The sequence below is a fragment of the Brachyhypopomus gauderio genome, chromosome 18 (assembly GCF_052324685.1).
Source record: "Brachyhypopomus gauderio isolate BG-103 chromosome 18, BGAUD_0.2, whole genome shotgun sequence".
Taxonomy (NCBI): domain Eukaryota; kingdom Metazoa; phylum Chordata; class Actinopteri; order Gymnotiformes; family Hypopomidae; genus Brachyhypopomus; species Brachyhypopomus gauderio.
In genome coordinates this window covers 5229405-5239194 of record NC_135228.1, presented here as the reverse complement: position 1 = coordinate 5239194, position 9790 = coordinate 5229405, and positions in this window count along the sequence as shown.

Here is a 9790-nt window from a genome sequence, read left to right as displayed (position 1 = left end):
TGTGTGTGTGTGTGTGTGTGTGTGTGTGTGTGTGTGTGTGTGTGTGTGTGTGTGTGAGGGGAGGTCCAAGAACACACTTCACCAGGCCCAGCTTGGTGGAGCTGAAGGTGGTGGTGGAGGTGGTGAGATGGATGTGCAGGGGGAGAGGCGGGGACAGCAGAGTGCCGGCGGGTGGAGGAGGTGGAGGAACTGGGCGTCTGGCAGGCCCATTAAAACTCCAGCAGCAGGGGAAGCGGAGAGGGATTCACAGTAATTAGATGACAAAACGGCAGGCTCGCTGGAGATGAGAGAGGGGAGAGGGGTCACCCACAATGCCTCCGCCGCCCGGTAATCTGGACGTGTCAATCACCACCCAGCCATGGAGGGAGAGGGAGGATGAGAGGAAGGGAGGAGGAGAGGGAGGGAGCGAGAGAAATGGAAGGAGAGGAGGACAACATCTGCAAAGCACAGACAGCAACGGAGCAGAGAGAATACAATGTAAACAAAAACAATGTCAACATCAACAAAAACAAACATTGTTAACAACAACATCAACGATCTCTCATTCAAGAGGAAAATCACAGGTAATAACACGTTCGCTACCACGTGTGCTGCTGTCTCTCTGCATGTGGCATCTAGCACGTCTGCACAGTCAGTGTCAGCACACTGCGGTTCGCCCAGCCTGCATCACAATACGGTGCACCCCCTTACCCGCCTCGTTTCTTACGCAGCAGACCTTCTAGCCTCGGAAACATAACGCCAACTCAAACGACAACATTTAGATTTTCATCAAGCATTGGATGAAATTTGGCACAAGAATTTTCTGTTGAAACTTCTGCAAAAATTGCTGTTTTTATTAATACATAAGTTAATTCTCCCAGCAGTGTTGTGGAGTGACACAGGGATGTGGTTTAAGTCCTATTTACCATCTACCTCCATTCGCTCACACAATGATATATGGAAAAATGATGTTAATCAGAAAAGCAAACAAAACTGTTACCAATCCTTAAATGGCCCTATGAATGTGTCACACCATATAGACATTAAACACACCATAGACATTAAACACACACCACATGGACATTAAACACACCATATAGACATTAAATACACACATGCACAAAAATCCTAAGAAAATGAAGAACAAGTGACCTCAACCTTGAAGTGGAGCTCCAAGCATGCAGGCTGGTTTAATGCAAGTAGATGAAACACATTTTTCATCTATCTTCCAAAACAGAAATTAAAAAAGACACATTCTTTATAGAATTTGAGAAAATTTTTTAAAGCATTAAATTTTCTTCATGACTGAAAAACTGTTGTGCAGGGAGAGCAGGGAGCCTATAGCAGGAAGTAGGGAGCCTATAGCAGGAAGTAGGGAGCCTACAGCAGGAAGTAGGGAGCCTATAGCAGGAAGTAGAAAGCCTACAGCAGGAAGTAGGGAGCCTACAGCAGGAAGTAGGTAGCATATAGCAGGAAGTAGGAAGCCTACAGCAGGAAGTAGGGAGCCCACAGCAGGAAGTAGGGAGCCTATAGCAGGAAGTAGGAAGCCTACAGCAGGAAGTAGGGAGCCTAGAGCAGGAAGTAGGGAGCCTACAGCAGGAAGCTGCATCCTCTCTGCAGCTTCAAAAAAGATCCCTACATTTCTGAATGCATTTAAACATCAGTCCCAGTGAAACACTGCATTCAGAAACCAGTCTGAGAGAAACACCACATTTAAAGACCAGTCGAAAACCAATACTACATATAAAGACCAGTCCCATAGAAACACTGCATTTAAAGACCAGTTCCAGAGAAACACTGCATTTAAAGACCAGTTCTGGAGAAACACTATTTAAAGACCATTCCTAAGAAACACTGCTTACAGAAACCAGTCCCAGAGAAACACTGTAGTAGCAAACAAATCCCAGTGAAATTTAAAGACCAAAACTGCATATAAAGACAAGTCCTAGAGAAACACTGCATTAAAGACCAGTCCCAGAAAAACAAATTTAAGGTGCTACAGTCTACTGCTACAGCTACTGACAGAGCTGGACAGATGCTAAGGACCACAGTGTCCACAGTCCTACTGTGCTGTAGAACACAGTTTTGCTGTAGAACACAGTCCTGCTGTAGAACACAGTCCTGCTGTTCAACACAGTCCTGCTGTTCAACACAGTCATACTGTAGAACACAGTCCTGCTGTTCAACACAGTCATACTGTAGAACACAGTTTTGCTGTAGAACACAGTCCTACTGTAGAACACAGTCCTACTGTAGAACAGAGTTTTGCTGTAGAACACAGTCCTGCTGTACAACACAGTCCTGCTGTACAACACAGTCATACTGTAGAACACAGTCATACTGTAGAACACAGTCCTGCTATATAACACAGTTTTGCTGTAGAACACAGTCATACTGTAGAACACAGTCCTATAGAACACAGTTTTGCTGTAGAACACAGTCCTACTGTAGAACACAGTTGTGCTGTAGAACACAGTCCTACTGTAGAACACAGTCCTACTGTAGAACACAGTTTTGCTGTAGAACACAGTCCTGCTGTACAACACAGTCCTGCTGTACAACACAGTCCTGCTTTACAACACAGTCATACTGTAGAACACAGTCATACTGTAGAACACAGTCCTGCTATATAACACAGTTTTGCTGTAGAACACAGTCCTACTGTAGAACACAGTCCTGCTATAGAACACAGTTTTGCTGTAGAACACAGTCCTACTGTAGAACACAGTCCTACTGTAGAACACAGTTGTGCTGTAGAACACAGTCCTACTGTAGAACACAGTTTTGCTGTAGAACACAGTCCTACTGTAGAACACAGTTTTGTGTTCTGTCATGGCCTGGTGGTAGGGAACTGGTCTTGTGACCGGAGGGTCGTGGGTTCGATTCCCAGACAAGCCATGACTGAGGTGCCCTTGAGCAAGGCACCTAACCCCAACTGCTCCCCGGGCGCCGGGCTAGGGCTGCCCACCGCTCTGGGTACGTGATCCACAGCCCCCTAGTAATCACTAGTGTGTGTGTGTGTGTTCTGACTGCACAGATGGGTTAAAAGCGGAGGACAAATTTCGATTAGGGTGTAAAAATCACAATTGACAAAATATGGCACATTTCACAGTTTTGCTGTAGAACAGAGTCCTGCTGTAGAACACAGTTTTGCTGTAGAACACAGTCCTGCTGTAGAACACAGTCCTACTGTAGAACACAGTCCTGCTGTAGAACACAGTCCTGCTGTAGAACACAGTCCTACTGTAGAACACAGTCCTGCTGTAGAACACAGTCCTACTGTAGAACACAGTTTTGCTGTAGAACACAGTCCTGCTGTAGAACACAGTCCTACTGTAGAACACAGTCCTGCTGTAGAACACAGTCCTGCTGTAGAACACAGTCCTACTGTAGAAAAGGGCAGATACAAAGACTTGCTGCGCAAAGATAAATGAGCCCTACACATGCACGCACGCGTACACACACACACAGACACACACACACACACACACACACACACACACACACACACACACACACAGACACACACACACACACACACACACACACACACACACACACACACACACACACACACAGTCAGTCCTCTTTACTAAATGTATTTACTTATAACTATAATTTTTGTCAATATCTTAATGACTTATTAGACATCATTTCAACAGTTACCTGTTATATTATTAAATTATAACTGTTATTTCTAAATACTGTCATTGTGTAAGGTAAATGTAAACAATTTTTTTGGCAGAACTTTGCATTGTTGTGCCAATAAAGCCATCTTGACTGGGCAGACAGACAGATCTCTCAAGGTCTTTTGACCTTGTCTGGTGAACTGACCACTGAAGGCTATCTTAACCTGTAATTTCACATGGACTGGTGTATAATACTTTAGAAGAGCTTTATAACCAGTTTAGCATTCGTAATAAGCTGAAACCAGTGTAGTGATCTGGCTCTGATTTAGTGAAAGTGTCCAATCTGCTATTTTCTACACACAAGCTGCTAGAACAAAGCTGTCAGACATAAGTGTAAAGAACACAGATACTGTAATAAATATGTAAATATGTAAAGAACACAGATACTGTAATAAATATGTAAATATGTAAAGGACACAGATACTGTAATAAATATGTAAAGAACACACAGATATATTGTAATAAATATGTAAATATGTAAAGAGCACACAGACATACTATAAAATATAGCCGCAAGCGGCGATTGGCGGGTTCACACACCAATAGGCATTTTGGCCTCAATAGGCAAAAGGAAGCCCAAAAGGTCCTTTAGACCTAAAAGTGAAAAAAAAGCTGTTTGGGTTTGGCCAGTGTGTGCTCTACAGATGTAGAGTGTGATGACATCTGCGTGTGTCAGAAAGGGAGACACAAAAATAGCACATCTGGCTAGAGCTGCATCTATGTGAACAGTATAGGAAGGCCTGCACTTGTCTATACATGATTGGGCCTCTATATTACTGACAGAGAGAGATTGAGGGAGCCAGAGACTATGCTTTGTTATTTCACTCCTTGCACACGTAGCACGCCTAACATGACTGCCTGTGTATTCAAAGTATGAATGTAGTCTGCAAAGCCTGGCATGACTGACATGACTGGCATTACTGACATAACTGATATGACTGGCATGACTGGAATGACATCTCTGGCATGACGAACAAAATTAACATGACTGATATGACTGACATAACTGGCATGACTAATGATTTGAAGATTTGACTGACATGACTGATAGGACTGATATGACTGGACTGAAATGATTGGCATGACATGACTTACATGACTGGCAGAACATGACTGATATAACTGACATGACTGGACTGGCATGTCTGATATGACTGACATCACTGGTATGACTGACATATACTATACATATACTATAGATATGCATACAAACTATACATACATTTAGGTAGAAGTGTGTGTGTGTGTGTGTGTGTGTGTGTGTGTGTGTGTGTGTGTGTGGTAGTATATGTATTCAAACTATGACAACATATACTAATACATACATACATAAATATACATAGAAACTATACATACATATAGGTATAAAGGTGTGTGTGTCTGTGTGTTTGTGTGAGAGAGAGAGACAAAAAAGAAGCCAAATATCAGTTTGTATGAGCATGTGTTAGTCACTGAGATATGGGTGGGTATGGCTAGGGAAGTGTCATTGTGAATGCTATAGGAAGGCCTGCTTGCGCCTGTATGTGTGTGTGCCTGGTTCATAGACACAGAGAGATCTAGGTAGCCAGAGCAATGTTTACTTAGGGCACAGAGATGGGAGGGGGAATGTGGGTGAGAGTGTGAGAGAGACTGAGAGTGTGAGTTTCAGGCTGCGTGCGTGTGAGAAGGAGAAGGTGACAGAGGGACTTTACATGCATTCTTATGCATTGTATATAATACTGCACTGTAGAGCCATACGATAACCGATTTAGATTAAACTTGACAAATTTGTTCAGGATGGGATTCTGAATGGGCTTGTGCATTTTGGTCAGAATTGGGTAAAATATGAAAGAGCTTTAAGAATATGAATATTATATGTATCGATGCTGTCCATAAAAAAAATATTTAGCAGGTATAAGTGTCCTCAAATCCAAAATCTTTGGATTGTTTTTTGATTTCACACTCTGTAGAGTATTATAAGACTTTGCTTGACATGATAGTATGAAAATCCTAGGAGGAGTATGAAAAGTGATGATTTCAAACTATTATTAACTGTAAATAAACTGTGCATTTTTTAATAGGACATGTAATGGGAAAGTTGTTCGCACTACTGCAAGGAATCAAAAGAGTCCAATTGCATGTTCCCAAGTGGAATTATGTAGGGGATACACTTGCTTTTTTTGCAATAGCGCCCCCCAGTGGCCAATCGACACCCGGCTGGATTATGTCATAGGGGGCGTGCACTTGTCCACACCCAAGAGGTTTCGTGCAGATCGACAAATTGTAAGCCTGTCAAACGCGTGCCGATCACTGATTGGCCGATTACGTCAGCCATTTTGGAAGTATGGCATGTCTGCTTTAGGACCTGGTTTCCAGAAGCCCATAGATGATGTCTGTCAAGTTTCATGTGGATCGGCCAATCTGAGTGCATGGGGCAAATTTTTGCATGTTATAGCGCCCCCTAGCAGGTGAGGTATGGCAACCTCTGCGAGCTGCCCCAGACCCTCACAGGGAAGCTGTCTGTGAAGTGCCATCTCATTACATGCAAGTTTTCTTAAGTTAGAGCTCCATATGCGCAAAATTTACTATTGAATTTACGCCCCCTCATTTGATTGGCTTATACTGACTAGGTAGTGAAGAAATTAGCATTTTTGTTGGATACATTTTAAAGTTCAGACTCTTCTGAACGTTTTGATACCACATATGTGCATGTATGTGAAAAATCCAGGGACTAGTTCGCGCTCAAATATGTGTGTGATTTTGCACATTATGCAAATTAACTCGAAATCTAAGTGGGCGGAGCTTAATGGTTGTATATTAATTGTCCTATTGAATTTAGTCAAGGAATGTATAGGAACTGGAATTTTGGTTCTAGGACTTACGGTGTAGGAGATATGGACAAAACGTCAATATGGTCTGCTATAGCGCCACCATCAGGCCAATTTGGGTCCCTGTATGGGAATCTGGTCCTTGGAGTTAACTGAACCTTTTTGCCAAGTTTGGGGTTTCTAGGCATTACGGTCTAGGCTGCACAATACGTTTTAGGTCAAAAAATGGGACAAAGAATAATAAGAAAGAAAAATTCTAACAATTACAATAGGGTTCCCACACTATGTGTGTGTGAACCCTAATAAGAAAGAAGAAAAATCCTAACAATAACAATAGGTTTCCCACACTATGTGTGTGAACCCTAAATAGCCGCAAGCGGCGATTGGCGGGTTCACACACAAATAGGCATATTTTGGCCTCAATAGGCAAAAGGAAGCCCAAAAGGTCCTTTAGACCTAAAAGTGAAAAGAAGCTGTTTGGGTTTGGCCAGTGTGTGCTCTACAGATAGTGTGTGATGACATCTGCGTGTGTCAGAAAGGGAGACACAGAAATAGCACATCTGGCTAGGGCTGCATCTATGTGAACAATATAGGAAGGCCTGCATGTGTCTATACATGATTGGGCCTTTATATTACAGACAGAGAGAGATTGAGGGTGCCAGAGACTATGCTTTGTTAATTCACTCCTTGCACACCTTGCACGCCTAACATGACTGCCCGTGTATTCAAAGTATGAATGTAGTCTGCAAAGCCTGGCATTACATGACTGACATGACTGGCATGACTGACATAACTGATATGACTGAAATGACATCATTGGCATGATGAACAAAAGTAATATGACTGATATGACTGACATAACTGGAATGAGTGACATGACTGGCATGACTGTAATGACGACTGATATGACTGACATGACTTATGTCTGACATGACTGGACTGACATGACTGATATGACTGGACTGAAATGACTGACATGACTGGACTGACATGACTGTTATGACTGGACAGATATGCATACAAACTATACATACATTTGGGTAGAAGTGTGTGTGTGTGTGTGTGTGGTAGTGTCAGTGATGCCGGTAACGCGTTACTTAGTAACGCGTTACTGTAGTCGGACTACTTTTTTCAGTAACGAGTAGTCTAACGCAACTACTATTTAAAAACTAGTAGTCAGATTAAAGTTACTTATCTAAAACATCGTGCGTTACTATTTCTGCATTTCGGGGGAACGTAGGTTATATTTATTCATTCTTATTTTTTGGCTACACGTTTCTTACGCGGTTACGTCATCTCTGCTCTGCGGCGCCAAAGTCAGATGGAAGGAGAGGTTCGCCTTTAGCAGCTGGAAATACAGGCATTATTTTGATTTTATTTCGGCTAAGGAAGACAACATTAAGGTCCGTTGTACACTCTGTCCTGGCGACAGAGTGCTGTCTACTTTCAAAAACACAACGTCAAACCTGAAAAAAAAAAAAAAAAACCGGGGCTTGGCGGCGAACGTAAATTGTTACCGGGCGGGGTGTAAAATTGACTAAATTCAGTATTATATCGCGATCGATCGATCGCCGGTGGTTGGGGCCAGATCGAACTAGTAACTCATTGAATCATAGATGTGGATCAGAGGTAAATAAACTGGATTTTTTTTTCGGCGTGAGATATCGGAAGTGTGGCGTAAGCGTGTGAAGACAGTCAAATGCGTGTGTCTCAATGCGTGACAGTTGGCAACCCTGTAAGTGGGCGGAGTTGAACAGAAAGACTGTCTTATTTATTTATTTAAAAAACATGTAAGCCTATTTCAAGAAAAAGTTTACAAATGCCAGTGTCATTTTTGATGTTCCGGTTAAAATACATGTCAATAAAGTGAGTATTGGCAGAACTGGTAGTCATTTTCATGTTATAGGGGCGGGGGATCAGCCTCTGCTGAAAGTAACTAAAAGTAATCTAACTTAGTTACTTTTAAAAGCAAGTAGTCAGTAACTTAACTGAGTTACTTTTTAAAGAAGTAGTCAGTAGTCGGATTACTGTTTCAAAGTAACTATGGCAACACTGGGTAGTGTATGTACTCAAACTATGACAACATATACTAATACATACATACATAAGTATACATAGAAACTATACATACATATAGGTATAAAGGTGTGTGTGTCTGTGTGTTTGTGTGAGAGAGAGACAAAAAAGAAGCCAAATGTCAGTTTGTATGAGCATGTGTTAGTCACTGAGATATGGGTGGGTATGGCTAGGGAAGTGTCATTGTGAATGCTATAGGAAGGCCTGCTTGCGCCTGTATGTGTGTGTGCCTGGTTAATAGACACAGAGAGATCTAGGTAGCCAGAGCAATGTTTACTTAGGGCACAGAGATGGGAGGGGGAATGTGGGTGAGAGTGTGAGAGAGACTGAGAGTGTGAGTTTCAGCTTGCGTGCGTGTGAGAAGGAGAAGGTGACAGAGGGACTTTACATGCATTTTTATGCATTGTATATAATACTGCACTGTAGAGCCATACGATAACCGATTTAGATGAAACTTGACAAATTTGTTCAGGATGGGATTCTGAATGGGCTTGTGCATTTTGGTCAGAATTGGATAAAATATGAAAGAGCTTTAAGAATATGAATATTATATGTATTGATGCTGTCCATTAAAAAAATATTTAGCAGGTATAAGTGTCCTCAAATCCAAAATCTTTGGATTGTTTTTTGATTTCACACTCTGTAGAGTATTATAAGACTTTGCTTGACATGATAGTATGAAAATCCTAGGAGCAGTATGAAAAGTGATGATTTCAAACTATTATTAACTGTAAATAAACTGTGCATTTTTTTAATAGGACATGTAATGGGAAAGTTGTTCGCACTACTGCAAGGAATCAAAAGAGTCCAATTGCATGTTCCCAAGTGGAATTATGTAGGGGAGACACTTGCTTTTTTTGCAATAGCGCCCCCCAGTGGCCAATCGACACCCGGCTGGATTATGTCATAGGGGGCGTGCACTTGTCCACACCCAAGAGGTTTCGTGCAGATTGACCAATGGTAAGCCTGTCAAACGCGTGCCGATCACTGATTGGCCGATTACGTCAGCCATTTTGGAAGTATGGCATGTCTGCTTTAGGACCTGGTTCCCAGAGGCCCATAGATGATGTCTGTCAAGTTTCATGTGGATCGGCCAATCTGAGTGCATGGGGCAAATTTTTGCATGTTATAGCGCCCCCTAGCAGGTGAGGTATGGCAACCTCTGCGAGCTGCCCCAGACCCTCACAGGGAAGCTGTCTGTGAAGTGCCATCTCATTACATGCAAGTTTTCTTAAGTTA